Genomic DNA, 16,042 nt, shown 5'->3' with positions numbered 1-16,042 from the left:
CTTCAACTACTCCCTCTGGTAGCAATGGTCAATATTCTGACCATTCTCTAGGTAAAAAAACTTTCTCCTGAATTTGTTGCTGGATTTATTTGTGGCTATCTTATATTTACATCCCCTAGCATTGGGGTGCCCTGAAAGTGGAATCATGCCACATCTACCCCATCAAACCCCATCTTAAAAACTTCTGTGAGGCCACTCCCTCAACCTTATCTTTTTAGCAGAAAGACATAATGGTGTAATGACCCTGGCGACGTGAAAAGTACCCCATAGCCAATGTATACCATGATGCCACAAGTATAGAGCCTCGATTTACCAATTGTATGCTGTCGGGAAGCACTACTCCCCAATCCTGATACATATTTGTAAATGTGACCCCCCTCCCCCCTCCCCCCTCCCCCCCACCCCCCAACCCCTACAATAAAAATTGCCTTGGCTTGAACTTGTGACACAGAAGCTACAGCTCAGAAAGAGGCCCAGCAGCCCATTTTTCTATGCCAATCCTTTGCTGCCCCACCTTCTCTTTTAACCTGACATCTTCCTCTACTTCTAATGTTGATTGGACCTTCTGAAGTGATCTTGAATTTAGTGGATTAGGATAGCCCAGCAGATATAAGGACCTTGATTTTAGTAAAGTCTTTGATAAAGGGCAGTGTAAATGGCTGTTAATGGGGGTTGTGAGATTTGGTGAGGGATTGGTGGTTTATCATGAAGTTGCATTATGAACAGGCTTGCATTTGTATAGGAAGACAAGGGCTATTGTGGGCAGCCCAGCACAAGGCCTGGTGACTGATGGAGTGCCCCAGAGATCCATGGTCAAATCACCAAAGAACAAACCTCCCCAAAATATTTGGATGAAGGCATTGGAAGCAGCACCCTTAAGTTTGCTGATGATGCTAGTTGCTGTATAAGGGATTAAAGACTCTGAATGAAATAGTTAGGCCATAGGCTGACCTAATTACAACAACAGCTTGCATTTATCCAGCCTCATGAACATAGTAGAATGTCCCAAGGTGCTTCAAAGGAGCCTTATCAAATAAAATTTGACATGAGCCATTTAAGGAGAGGTTAAAACAGATTAGCTCCAAGAGGTAGAATTGAGGGCATTTAATACTATTGGTCTCCCTCATGGAGGAATTGCACCAGTTCTCCAAACAGTGGCCCAATTGTGAGCGATTTTTCATGGCCTGTCCAACCTTACTTTTCGTGGATGGGCCAATCGACCAGGCAGGCTTTACATTTTTGATGAAGCCTCATCCGAGGTGGGATGAAATCCCCATTAGGATTTAAAATTAAAATAAATATCTTGGGACTGCTTTTTTTTTATGAGGTATGCTTTCAGGAGATTGATTGTGCTGCATGGACATTTTTTGCAGCGTTTTTGTGCTTTCTTATTATTTGGAGGTCTGCATCTGTCTGCCTTCAGGGAGCTCAGTAGAAGTGCTCACCAGCACCTGCCCTCCTCCCACCCCCTCCAGCAGTGCTGAGCCTTTCTCAGGGCCCCTTTCACGTTGCCAATGCTGCACAAAAGAGGTTGGCCATCCAATGTGGATAGAGAATGAATGATCTCATCTGAGCAGCCAAGGTATGGCAACCATCTCATCACTCTAATCTCACACACTCAAGTCCACCACACATTCACTGGCATCTCACTCACCGTCAGCTCAAGGGACATCACCACCCATTCTCATACACATGCCCTCACATGTTCATCTGGCCTCATCTCCTCTGGAATCTGCCTCCACAGCCCTCACCACCTTGAGGCCACTTGCACAGATCAACATGTGCCCCAAACACAGCCTGGGATACTCTCCTTCCCCAGTACAGTCCTCACCCTGCAGCCTCTTCCCTTGCCTGAGGCCACTCCTCCTCCTTTCCTAAGCAAGCCCTTGCCCTGCAGCCATTGAAAAGCCACCCACATATAGCTGATCTGATAGAGACCTGACCGTGAGCCCCCCTAAAAGTGATGTGGTTCTGTCGGTGAAGCCTGGCGCTGATGACTGTGAGTACTGACCGAAGCAAGGCAACACAAACAAACCTTGAAGTCCTGAGCAAAGTGCAGCCCGTCAGGTGCACGCCTTATATATGCTGTTGTGAAACATGTCAATGTGTTTTGCCGCTGGCGTGGGTGAACGATCCAACGGCGGGGTGGGGGGGGAACGATTCCGGTGGACTGGCCTAATAATGATATGCAGCTGTATTACAATGAGGTACCTGATGTCCGATGGCAGGAAATATGGCCTGCCATTGGCGGGCTGAGCGGACGATCGCAAACTGGTTTCACGCTGTCGTGGAACCAATCGCAACATATTGTCTGCTTACGTCACGGAACACAACCAATGCCGGTGGGCATGGAAAATACCGGCCAAAGTGCTGCCTGTCTTTCATGTTCAGGCTTTGACCAATTCCATGCAGGATGGGGACGAGGCTCAGCAAAGGTAAATCTTGAACTACGCTTATAGGCTTGGAGGAGGATGAGCGCACCTCCAGGGCACACAAATACAACCCAGGCCGCTGTCCCTGTGGGACCCCCATCCGCCTGCATTCACAACTCACTCAACCCTCCCCCAGCACCTTCCTGGCAACATCTTCGACCCAGTTTCCTTTCCTTGATCTGGTGAGCTGTGTCGACATGTCCGTTTGACATCCCGCCACTCTCCTGGCAAATGTAAATGAGGCCGGGAGCCTCAAAACCATGGGGGCATGTTTGCTTATGGAATGGGTTGGTGGCCAGCGGATTCCACGGTTGTCCTGGCTACAATCAAAATGGGCCCCCAGAGATAGGCACACAGGAAATTCTGGCCCTGTGCTACATGAGTTTCCAGTCATGAAGATTAATTGTCAGAGCATCATATCCATAACATGCCCAGAGTCCTGAACTGACAGGCAAAGTTCTCTCATCAGCTTCTTTGACAGCATCTCCCAAACATACCACCTCCGCCATCTAGAAGGAGAAGAGCAGCACCACCTGCAAGTCACACACCATCTTGACTTAGAACTATGTCACCATTCCTTCACTATGGATGGATCAAAATTGTTACAAATATAAAGTTTTATAACCGGTTATGTTTTACACTGTCTCTTTAATTCATGGTAAATGGGATAATGTAGAGGAATTATGTGACCTGCTACAAGTTCTGCCCAACGATAAACTTGTGTGGCTTGGTTACCATGGGGACTGGGGACACCAGTCTAGTACTATTGAGATGCACATGTACCAGATCTAACACTTGAACACAAAGAGAGAAGCAAATGTTTTTGCTGTTGCACACTTACCGTCTCAGAGAGAATCCTAGGGAGAAAGACAAGGAGAGAGACAAGGAGCTATGGTCGGTTGAAGGAAAAAGGTTGTTTTTTTTCTGTTGGCTGGCAGACAGAATGCAGGTCAGATGTTCTCTGGTCAAAGAGATAGGGAACACATGGAAATTTAAAGACTCTAGTAGATTGCTGCTGGTGTGGCCAGAGACAGGAATCATTGCAGTGAGCTGTGCTGCTGGAGGTCAGTTCGGGATTTCTTGGGAGATTGAGAAAAGGACCTTTGACTGTCACAGGATGTTGCAACTCAGTGAAATGAGGAGAAATGAGCCGGTTGGAAGCTGGGAGTAACTTGTAACATGTAAGAGTGACGTTGGGGTTTTTGAGTGTGCCAATGGTCTTTTCTGTAGTTTAGGGTATTAATTGCCGACTAAATAATATTTAGTCACTGTCGATTTTAGTTTGATTATTACAGTAAAAGCCTTCAAACTTGAAATCTTGACATGCAATTCCTTCAAGTTGGTCACCGGGAACTCAATTTTTTTTTAAGTCACTGTTCTCTACAGGGATTGTAACAAAATTGTGGAACTCCCTGCCTGACAACATTGTGGGTGTACCCACACGACGTGGACTGCAATGGTTGAAGAAGGCAGATCACCACCACCTTCTCGAGGCCAATTAGGGATGGGCAACAGATGCTGGCTTTGCCAGTGACACCCACAACCCATAAACAAATAAACAGAAGTGTAGTCTCAGAATCTGCTCTATTATTGCTCTAATATCAAATCTGCTCTATTATCTGCTCCAGGATCTGTACCTGAGATCTTGCAGAGGGGTTGGAGGATGAAATGGTGAAACACTATTATTAAAGTTGAACATTGTTGGCTAATTTGGATGGCCAATAATGACATTGTACCAAAGAAAACTCACTGTGGACATCCAATAATTTATGTGAAATCCAAGCTCTGCAGTGTTTCATGAGTTAAGCACTTGTTAGTATAATCTAGCTATGGTTTTATTCCATGTGATGAATTGGCAGCAATTTGTCAGAAAAGTGAATAAACAAAACCTCTTTAAACTAAACAACTAGTTGCTGTATCATAACAGTCTACAGATACCACTAGTGATTAAACAAACACTTGGAATATTTGGCACTCATTCTACTTGGGTGCCAAGCCCATCGAGGACAGAAATTATTTAAATTAGAAGGGATTTCCAATAGTTGACTAATCATCAATTTGGAACAATACTTTAGGGGAAGCACTTTGATTGGGGATGAGTTGATATTTGCTCTTGTGGGAGGCAATTTGCTCCTGGCTCTGGCTTCTCCAGAGATAAGGGAATTGGCCAAACTCCACTGCTTCATGACCACTGACATTATGGGTCCCAATCCTCCTTGAATGTCAAGTGCTACATGCCAAAAATGCCATCAAGTTACATAAACGAGCTAATCTCAAATTGGGCAGAGTTGGTCATAAGAGGTGCAGAGTGACCAACAGCACAGGAGCTATGGTCCTAGCACCAGAACTGCATTATTGACACCCTAAAGGTTCATCCAGTCTTTAATGCTTTCTATCATTAATTAGCAACTGAGTGTCACTCAACTTTTGAACTTTCCCCCCATCCTGCCCCACTACCCCCCCACCTCACCTCCACTTAAGATGGAAGAGGAAGATGAGGAGTATATACAAAAACAGATAGCATTTATGTAGCACCGTTGTTACAGGTAAATGTCCCAAGGGGCTTCAAGGAAGGATTATCAGACAATATTTCAAAACAATTCAAAGCAGGGGCATTACCACAGACAGCTAAAAAAAAACTTGAAAAGAACCAAGTTCTAAGCAGGGTCTTAAATTAGGATGGAGAGGTAGAGAGACAGGAAAATTTATGGAGGGAATTCTCAGGCCTTAGGGCATAGACAGCTGAAGATGGCCACCAAGGGTGGGCCATGGAGGGGTTGGGGTTTGTATGAGAATCCAGAGTTGGAGGAATGCAAAGAAAATCAGTTGGTATGTTCCATTTCACTCCTTTTATTTATGGTGGAGCATTGTTGATACATTTTCCCTTTGGCAGTTCCAGCGTGTAGATTGGGAAATGAGCCCATACAAACTGGAATGTGAATCAAATCAATCTGTTTTAATGATATGGTTGAGCGATAACCATCAGCCAGAAAACTGGGGAGAATTCCCCTGCTTCTCTTTGAAATAATGCCAAAGCATCTTCTAACAGCCACCTGAGAGGGCAAATAGAACCTTTGTTCAGTAGCTCATCTGAATTACTGCATTAGGAGTGTCACAGCCTGTGCTCAGGCCTATGGATGGATTTTGAACTCATAACCTTTGGACTCATAAGTATAAGTGCTATTACTCACACAGAGGGGCAGATAGGCTGGTGGGGGTAAGATAGCTTGACCCACTAGTACACTTTGGAGCCTTTTACATTCCTGGTTGTGTCAAAGCTCTCACTATGAGCTGGCCATGGGGAGAATTGCATGTGCAGATTGTCTATCACAATTTGGCCACAGTGCATTTGCAATGTAATTACACCATAATTTAATCAATTACTGAAGTCTGCCACAAACCAATGACTCTGGCATTGGTACACGATGAACTTATGAAGGCAGATGTAAAACAGTGCCGCTGTTGTTGCTGCACTTTCACAAAGTAGACTTATACTAGTAGCAAACACTAAACCCTGAGAAAAACTGGCATTCCTGAGCACCAGTATAAGAAAGTAAGGAAGTTTTAACTTCATCTGGCCGCTGACTACAATAGACGCTGACACAGGAGTGGGTGACCAAAGAATAATATAAAATGGCTCTAGACAAGGTAATAATAACTGTCTCCACCCGAACTTGTGGACATCACCAACAAAGCACCTTGGTCCAGACTTCTTAAAAAGGTCAGTCATGGTTTGTGGCTAACATTAATGCAGCCATGTGAAGCATGGGCATCAATGCATCATCAGGTCATCACTAGACTGTACTGAAGGCAAGGGGCGGGAGGCTAGATCCATAATATTTGGATTTAATCAATTTATATTTAGAAGCCATTAAAATGAGCACCATCATACACATCAGCAATGCCAATACCTTTTTTCTAGTTTATATTGTGCTGTACATATACTGGACTAGATCCAATATACAGCTATAGCAACAGCAACTTGCATTTATATAGAGTATTTAACATAGTAAGTTAGAAGGGGTGGCCAATGCTAAGGAACACTGCAATAAATTACAAGACATTAATAAACTTTCAGAATAGAATGGGCAGATGAATTTCAACACAAATAAGTGTGATGTGTCAGATTTTGGTAAGAAAAGAAGGAAGTCACATATTACTCGGAAAATGAGTGTCTAAATGGGATAGAGAAGGAAATAAATCTATGAGTACAAATATACAAATCACTAAAAGTTTTGTAGCAAGTCAATCAGGCCATAACAAAAGGATAGAATTTAAAAGTAGAGAAGTTGTTAGGCTTGTATCGAACAGTGGTTAGACCACATTTGGAGCATGTACAGTTCTGGTTACCTTACTGTGTTATGAAGATGCTTTATATAGAATATTTTTTCATAAAGTCTTCAGCTGGACAAGAGACTGCCACAGGGAGAACAACCTTACCCTATCTCTCTTTTAATCTGAAGCCTCTCTCATCAAAACTGAGCTGTTTGTGATTGGAAAAACTATCAGAAGACCTCATTGCTGCAAACTGAGAGTTCTTAAAGATGGATTCTGAATCAACACCTCTGTCTCCAAGAGTACCAGTACCAACCATGGAAAGCGACCCTTCAGTTGTAAACAAACATCTGGATAATCCATAATTTTCCCTTTTCTGACTTTACTTGTTTCTTGGCCAAGTTTTAAGATCTGATATTCTGCTGTGTTTTATTTCTTTCTTGCCTGCTTGGAAGGAGGGAAGGGGGGTTTGTGTCTGTTATTTTTGCATTAATGGTTAGTTGGACATATTTTTAGATTTTAATCCTTTTACTAATGTTTTCTGTATCTTTACCTGAGTGAGTTTTAGCAATAAAGCTAACTCTTTCCTTGTTAACTTAAGCAACTTGGCTGGCTTATTTCTTACACTGAGCTATACACAACTAAATACTTATTGAATTGGTAATGTCACATCTTTTTCAAAATTCAAACTCTGTTATAATCGACCCAGGACTGGGACAATGAGAGGACTCAGTTCACTGCTCCTAACCTGGTCCTGACAATTGTGAAAAGGATAAGGAAGCACAGGAGAAGATGCAAGAAAGATTTACAAGGATGATACCAGAGCTGTAGTGTTATACCCATCATGAAAGGATGAACAAATTGGATCACTTATCAAACTCTTTAATGTTATGAAAGGTTTTGATAGAGTTGACACAGAAAGAGTGTTCCCAATTGTGAGGAACAGCAAAACTAGAGGCTATCAACCTAAGATTGCATAATGAACTTGATGTACCAGAGAGGGTTCTTACTTGAAAGTGATAACTTTATTACAGAGCTCTTTTTGAAGCTGCATGTTTCAGCCAGGTCCATGACTGGAAAGCTCCAACCCTAAGATAACCCACGCTTAGGGCTCATTCGTCAGAACAATCACGTCAACCCTAAAGGCAGTAGGAAAGACTATACCTTCAATCATTACATTTCCTCCCCCTTTAATTTTTTTTTACCTTTCCCATTTACAAAGAATATTTTAATCCACAACATGTACATATATATACACAGGTCTTGTGATTAAAGATTAAGTCTCTGAGGTATTTTTCTAAATCGGTTAAAGTGGCGTGGCTCTGTCACTTGAGATTCCTCCACTGGATCAACATGATCAGGAACTGCAGCGTCAGGGACATCCTTAGACAATGGTAGTTCAGGATTAGGTAGTTCAACAGAGACATCAGGTATATCTATTCTCGGTCTATCTGGCACTTCAGGGATTAAAGGTTTGACATCAATTACAGGCAGAATAGCTGATTGTTGGAGTCTCCTTCTACTCCTTAAATGGTCCACATGTTTTCAAAAAATCTGGTCTTCCATTTCCACTTGGAATGACAAAGATCCAGTTTCAGAGACAATTTTTCCAATAACCCAACTAGGACCATTTCCAAAATTTTGCATGAAAACTGTATCTCCCACAGTACATCTTCGAGCTTTGCCATGAATATCATGATTCAATTTCAGACTACTCTGATTCTTCTCTACCTTCCTCTATAAGTTTGGAAACACCAGACTTAACCCTGTACGAAGGCAGCATTTCATCAGTAATTGAGACAGTGTTGAACCGGTAGTTGCATGACGAATCATACGATAATTGAGAAGAAAACGTGAAAGTCGAGTTTCTAAAGTACCTTCAAATAACTTTTTCATTCCTGATTTTAAAGTTTGCACTGCTCTTGCTGCTAACCAATTTGATGAGGGACGATATGGTGCTGTTTTAATGTGCTTAATTCCATTTAAACTCATGAATCTCTGAAATTCAGTACTGGTGAAGACAGTACCATTATCTGAAACAATTACTTCTAGTAGGCCATGTAGACTAAAACATTGATGCAGTTTTTCAATAGTTGCACAAATGCCGGTGATCTAACTTCATACACATCCATCCACTTAGAATGCACATCGATGATCAATAAAAACATGGTACCTAAAAATGGACCTACATAGTCCATATCTAATCTAACCCAGGGTTGACCAGGCCACTCCCATGGATGCAGTGGAGCTGAAACGGGCAACTACTGTTTGCTGCTGACACCGGAGACAGTGCTTGACTATTTTTTCTATATCACTGTCTATACCTGGCCAACAGACATAGCTTCGCGCAAGCATCTTCATCTTTGAATGCCTGGATGCGCACTGTGAAGCTCTGTCAAGTGTGGTTCTCTTCCTTGCAAAGGGATGGTGACTCGATCCCCATAACAAGATTCCATCTTGACAACTTAACTCTGTTTTACAGGCGCAGAATGGTCTTACTACTTCAGACACTGGTGAATTCGACAATCCTGGCAATGCTTGGTCCCGGACTTTTGACAAAGTTGGATCCCTGTTTGTCCAATTCCTTATTTGCTTCACACAGACCAGTGAAGAGTCCAAGAAATTTAACACAAACACAACTTCTTGTGGCACTGGAGCATATACAATGCTATCTGATAACAGAAGATGACTGAGTGCATCTGCATTTGCAATATGCACACCAGGATTGTGCATAAATGTGTACTCATACACCGATAAAATCAAAACCCAATGTTGAATTCTTGCTGAGACTATAGGTGGAATGGCTTTATTCTTGCTATGAACCTATTAGTGGTTCATGATCCGACACTATGGTGAAATGTCGGCCATGCAGATATTAATGGAATTTCTTCACTCCAAACATTACTGATAAACCTTCCTTTTCAAGTTGTAAGCTCCAACAACTCATCGACACCAACACCCATCTAGGACCCTCCACCCCTGCCCGTCCCTCCGTCCCCACCCCATCTTCCAATCCCAACCCCAGCCGTGTATTCACTATACCCCCTGACCTTCCCCTCTCCAACGCTGAACGTTCAGTGCTCAGCAAAGGATTTAGTTTCGTACCCTTACGCCCTCACCTCAATGAATTTCGGGCTCGGCATGATGCTGAACTCTTCTTCCACCGTCTTCGTCTCCAGGCTCACTTCTTTGGGCAGGACTCCTCTCCCAGTTCAACGTATCCTTTTACCCATCTGCAATATTCTCCCTCCACCTGGACCCTTCCCTCTGGATTCTTACCTTCTCTTGATCTTTTTATTGAGAACTGTCGGCGCGACATTAGTCGTCTCAATTTCTCTGCTCTTTTCACCCAGTCTAACCTGTCTCTCTCTGAATTTACTGCACTCCATTCTCTCAAGTCCAACCCTGACATTGTCATCAAACCCGCTGACAAGGGTGGTGCTGTTCTTGTCTGGCGCACTGACCTCTACCTCACGGAGGCTGAGCGTCAACTCGCAGACACTTCCTCCTACCTCTCCCTGGACCATGACCCCACCACTGAACATCAAGCCATTGTTTCCAGGACTGTCACTGACCTCATCTCCTCTGGGGATCTTCCTCCCACAGCTTCCAACCTGATAGTCGCCCAACCTCGGACGGCCCGCTTCTATCTCCTACCCAAAATCCACAAACAGAACTGCCCCGGTAGATCGATCGTCTCAGCTGCTCCTGCCCCACAGAACTCATTTCTCGTTATCTTGACTCCCTTCTCTCTCCCCTTGTCCAGTCCCTTCCCACCTACATCCGTGATTCCTCTGACACCTTACGTCACATCAACAATTTCCAGTTCCCTGGCCCCAACCGCTTCCTCTTCACCATGGACGTCCAATCCCTCTACACCTCCATCCCCCACCAGGATGGTCTGAGGGCCCTTAGCTTCTTCCTCGAACAGAGGCCCGAACAATCCCCATCCACCACTACTCTCCTCCGTCTGGCTGAACTTGTTCTCATGCTGAACAATTTCTCCTTCAACTCCTCTCACTTCCTCCAAATAAAAGGTGTGGCTATGGGTACCCGCATGGGCCCCAGCTGTACCTGTCTCTTTATGGGGTATGTGGAACATTCCTTGTTCCAGTCCTACTCCGGCCCCCTTCCACAACTCTTTCTCCGGTACATCGATGATTACTTCAGTGCTGCTTCATGCTCTCGTCGGGACTTGGAAAAATTTATTAATTTTGCTTCCAATCTCCACCCCTCCATCATTTTCATGTGGTCCATCTCTGACACTTCCCTTCCCTTCCTTGACCTCTCTGTCTCAATCTCTGGTGATAGATTGTCCACCAATATCCATTACAAACCCACCGACTCCCACAGATACCTCGACTACAGCTCCTCACACCCCGCTTCCTGTAAGGACTCCATCCCATTCTCTCAGTTCCTGCGCCTCCGTTGGATCTGTTCCGATGATGCCACCTTCAAAAACAGTTCCTCTGACATGTCCTCCTTCTTCCTTAACCGAGGTTTTCCACCCACGGTCGTTGACAGGGCCCTCAACCGTGTCCGGCCCATCTCCCGCCCATCTCATGCCTTCTCCTCTCTCCCAGAAACATGATAGGGTCCCCCTTGTCCTCACTTATCACCCTACCAGCCTCCGCATTCAAAGGATCATCCTCTGCCATTTCAGTCAACTCCAGCATGATGCCACCACCAAACACATCTTCCCTTCACCCCCCCTATCAGCATTCCGTAGGGATCGCTCCCTCCGGGACACCCTGGTCCACTCCTCCATCACCCCCTACTCCTCAATCCCCTCCTATGGCACCACCCCATGCCCACGCAAAAGATGCAACACCTGCCCCTTCACTTCCTCTCTCCTCACCGTCCAAGGGCCCAAACACTCCTTTCAAGTGAAGCAGCATTTCACTTGCATTTCCCCCAACTTAGTCTACTGCATTCGTTGCTCCCAATGTGCTCTCCTCTACATTGGAGAGACCAAACGTAAACTGGGCGACCGCTTTGCAGAACACCTGTGGTCTGTCCGCAAGAATGACCCAAACCTCCCTGTTGCTTGCCATTTTAACACTCCACCCTGCTCTCTTGCCCACGTCTGTCCTAGGCTTGCTGCATTGTTCCAGTGAAGCCCAACGCAAACTGGAGGAACAACACCTCATCTTCCGACTAGGCACTTTACAGCCTTCCGGACTGAATATTGAATTCAACAACTTTAGGTCGTGAGCTCCCTCCCCCATCCCCACCCCCTTTCTGTTTCCCCCTTCCTTTTTTTTCCAATAAATTATATAGATTTTTCTTTTCCCACCTATTTCCATTATTTTTAAATATTTTAAAATCTTTTATGCTCTCCCCACCCCCACTAGAGCTATACCTTGAGTGCCCTACCATCCATTCTTAATTAGCACATTCGTTTAGATAATATCACCAACTTTAACACCTATGTGTTCTTTTGTTCTATTGTTGTTGACATCTTTTGATCTTCTGCTTCTATCACTGCTTGTTTGTCCCTACAACCACACCCCCCCCTCCACTTCTCTCTCTCTCTCCACCGCCCCCCCCACCCCCCCCCCCCCCCCCCCCCCCCCCCACCCCCCCCACCCCCCCCCCCCCCCCCGCCACACACCTTAAACCAGCTTATATTTCAACTCTTTCTTGGACTTGAACTCAAGTTCTGTCGAAGGGTCATGAGGACTCGAAACGTCAACTCTTTTCTTCTCCGCCGATGCTGCCAGACCTGCTGAGTTTTTCCAGGTAATTTTGTTTTTGCTTTGGATTTCCAGCATCCGCAGTTTTTTTGTTTTTATATATGTGAATAACCCTTCTTGGCTGCAGAGAGGATTCTGGAGACATAGCCTATTGGAACGATTTTCCAACCTGTATGACAACACTGCTCCCACACCAAAGGGAGATGCATCACAGGTTAATATTCATTCTTTTATGGGTCATAATGTGCTAGTAGACACAATGAATGTAATAGTTTCTTGGCTTTTTTACAAAGGCTTCTTTTTGCTGCACCTTCCATGACCATCTATGACTCTTTTTCAGTAACAAGTGTAAAGGGGCTAACACTGTTGCCAAGTTTGGCAATAAGCGACTGTAATAATTTATCATGTCCAAAAAAGACTTGAGTTCAGTGACACTGGTAGGAGAGGGCGCCTCTTTGATTGCCCTGACTTTCTCCTCTACTGGATGCAACCCTTTGGCATCCACTCGGTGACCCAAGTCACTTGGAAGGTACATTTCTCTTTCTTCAGTCGTACACCAGCTTCCAAAAATCTTCTTAATACCTCTTCTAGGTTGGCCAAAATATTCAGCTCCCGTTGATCCGGTGATCAGGACATCATTCAAGCACACTACTACTTGGAGAAGTCCCTGCAATAGGCTTTCCACGATCCTTTGGAAAATTGCACATGCATTTGATACACCAAAGGCTACGTGTCTATGTAGTTACAGGTCCTTGTGATGTTGATTGTTATATATCCTCTAGATGTGCTGTCTAGCTCTAGCTGTTGGCTCATGTCCAGTTTGGTGTAGGATTTTCCTCCAGCTAGCTTAGCATACAAATCTTCTATTCTCGGCATAGGATATTTATTTAACTTAGCAGCCTTGTTCACAGTTAATTTGTAGTCTCCGCAAATGTGAATAGTTTGGCCTGGTTTCATCACAGGGACTATGGGTGCTGTCCATTCTGAAAATTGGGTGGGCTGGATGATGCCTAACTTCTCTCAGTGGCACAATTCTGCATCCACCTTCTCATTTAGGGCATAAGGCACAGGTCTGGCCTTAAAAAAACAGGGTGTTGCCTCCGAATCTACATATATTTTTCCTTGTAAGCCTTTTATCTTTCCCAATTCATCACAAAATACACTGTCATACTTCCTTAACAGCTCAGGAATTCCTCCTATTCTCACTTGACAACAGTGGCATTGCCTTTTACCTGTATTGCCTCTCCAGCATACATCTTCAGCTGAGCTGTGTTTGCTCCAGATTCAGTGGCTGGATACATTCACTAAGGTATTTAAATATGTGTTCCCCCACCACTGTGGTCAAGGCTCCCGTATCTGCCCTCATGACTAGGGGCTTCCCATTCACTTGAACGGTGACGGTGATTGGTTCAGTTTTTACTGCTTTGACATTGTATAAGGAATAGATATCAGTATCAGCAGCTTCTGGTTCAGTTACATTGTGCACTTCAATCATAATGGTCTGCTGTCTGATTGGTGGTCTTGATTTCGTCCTGCATTGCTTTATTACATTCCCTTTTATGTAGCAGTAATGACATTCTGCCTCCTTAAACCTGCAGGTTTCCGGCACAGCTTTGGTGGAAAATGCCACTATGGACTACTTGGGTTGAATGGCCTATTTCTGTGCTGTGTGTTCTACACAATTCTCTGTAAGATGCTTCACATAAGGAGAGTTATCAGACAAAATTATACACCAAACCACATAAAGAGAGTGGTAAAGTGGGCTGCTATGTACCTTTAAGAGAATGTAGTTAACTGACCATGTGACTGTATTGACCAACCACTACACAGTGTGGGCTACTTAGGTAACTGTAAGTCTAGAACTGACAGTGATTGAAGAAGCACACATGGTGTTAGTGTTCTGTTCTTAGTTCCAGTAAACCACCAGAGTTTATTCAGTTAATCAATCCCTCTGCCTATATTGTTTCAAGCACCAACTAATGTGTTAATATCAAGGGCACAGCTAGCATTCGCCGGACAAAGCGAACCCGATAACCAAAAATATAAAAAAGAGTTATTAGGATAAGTGACTGAAGGCTTTGTCAAAGAAATAAGCTTTAAATAGTAACTTAAAGGGTAAGAGAGAGTAGGCAGATGTTTAAGAAATCAGTTGCAGAGTTTACAGCCCTCCGCTGGCACATCTGCCAATGATGAAAGGAAGGAAGTCAGGGCTCTGCAAGAAGCTAGAATTGGAGGAGCACAGACATACCAGTATATCTAAATATAGCACAGATTTGGAAAGAATGAAACCTTTTCCCTTGCGGAGATCCTTTTATGACTTCAGGACGTCCCAAAGCACTTTATAGCCAACGAGGTACTTTGAAGTGTAGTCATTTTAGTAGTTATTACTGTAATACAGGAAATGTTGCCCCAAGATCACTACTGTACTGTAATTTCTCGACTCATCTATCCAATTAACAAAGTGAATCAAGGACATTCACAGCCAGGTGCAGCTATCTCGAAAAAAAAATGCCAAAAATTATGATAAAAGCAAAATACTGTGGATGCTGGAAATCTAGAACAAAAACAAAAATACCTGGAAAAACTCAGCAGGTCTGACAGCATCTGTGGAGAGGGATACAGTTAACGTTTCGAGTCCGAATGACTCTTCATTCGGACTCGAAACATTAACTGTGTTCCTCTCCGCAGATGCTGTCAGACCTGCTGAGTTTTTCCAGGTATTTTTGTTTTTGTACCAAAAGTTATGAGTTGTGGTTGAGGTCAAGAACTATCTGTAATTGAGTGTATGGAGTTGGCTGGGTCACCCACTGTAGCTAGGACTGTTCTTTTAAGTCAGCCTTTTAAAGAGAAGGGAAAACATTGGCAGTAAAAGATTTGCTCCTAATTCTATTCTTGCTCTTCTACACTTTTTGGCAGCTAGCTAACAACCCACAGCCAGCCAGCTCTGAAAGCTTCGAGCTACTGTCTTGTTTTTAACCCTTTCAGTGAGGCAACCATGCAGGGAAATGGTTGCCAATCTTTCCCTCCTTGACTGTTAGGGCTAGAGTGAAAAGGGCCAGTTGAAAAGGTTACACAGGTCACTGTATAGAAAGCTCTTCTGCTCCTCTGTTTGGAAGCATACAGCACAGTGCGTGTGGCTGCAAACGTCAGTCCTGCTGCAAAGCTAATACAACTGAGGTTTCTTGATCAGATAAGGGAGGAATTGAACGCCTGGGCTGGCTGGCTGGCTCCTTGCAGGCGGGGTTTCTTTAAGCTATAAAGCAGAGGGAGGCTTTCTCCACCCAATTTGGCTTTAGGGCTTGGCTGAAGCTTTTCTTTTTCTCAGCAATTCTCCCCTCCCCCCCTCTCTCCCTTTCTCTCTCTCTCTCTCTCACCACTCCTCTCTCTCTCTCTCTCGCTCTCAGTACTTCTGAAGGGTCAGGTAACACCAAACTGCCAGTGCTGGTCTCGCACGCTTCCTCTGCATGCCTGAGTGATGGCGGGATGAGAGGCTACTGTCTGGGAGGATGGAGAGGAAAGTTTGTGTGATTCAAACAGATTTTCATCAGTATCGTCCAACTATTAGTGTTCAAGTCAAGCCTCTAGCACATGTAAGACAGAAATGCCATCCTTAATCTCACTTGTGAAACTGTCCTTGGT

This window comes from Carcharodon carcharias, chromosome 22, assembly GCF_017639515.1.
Source record: "Carcharodon carcharias isolate sCarCar2 chromosome 22, sCarCar2.pri, whole genome shotgun sequence".
In the NCBI taxonomy this organism is placed as follows: domain Eukaryota; kingdom Metazoa; phylum Chordata; class Chondrichthyes; order Lamniformes; family Lamnidae; genus Carcharodon; species Carcharodon carcharias.
The sequence above is the reverse complement of the archived record's forward strand: the minus strand, read 5'-3'. Positions refer to the sequence as shown.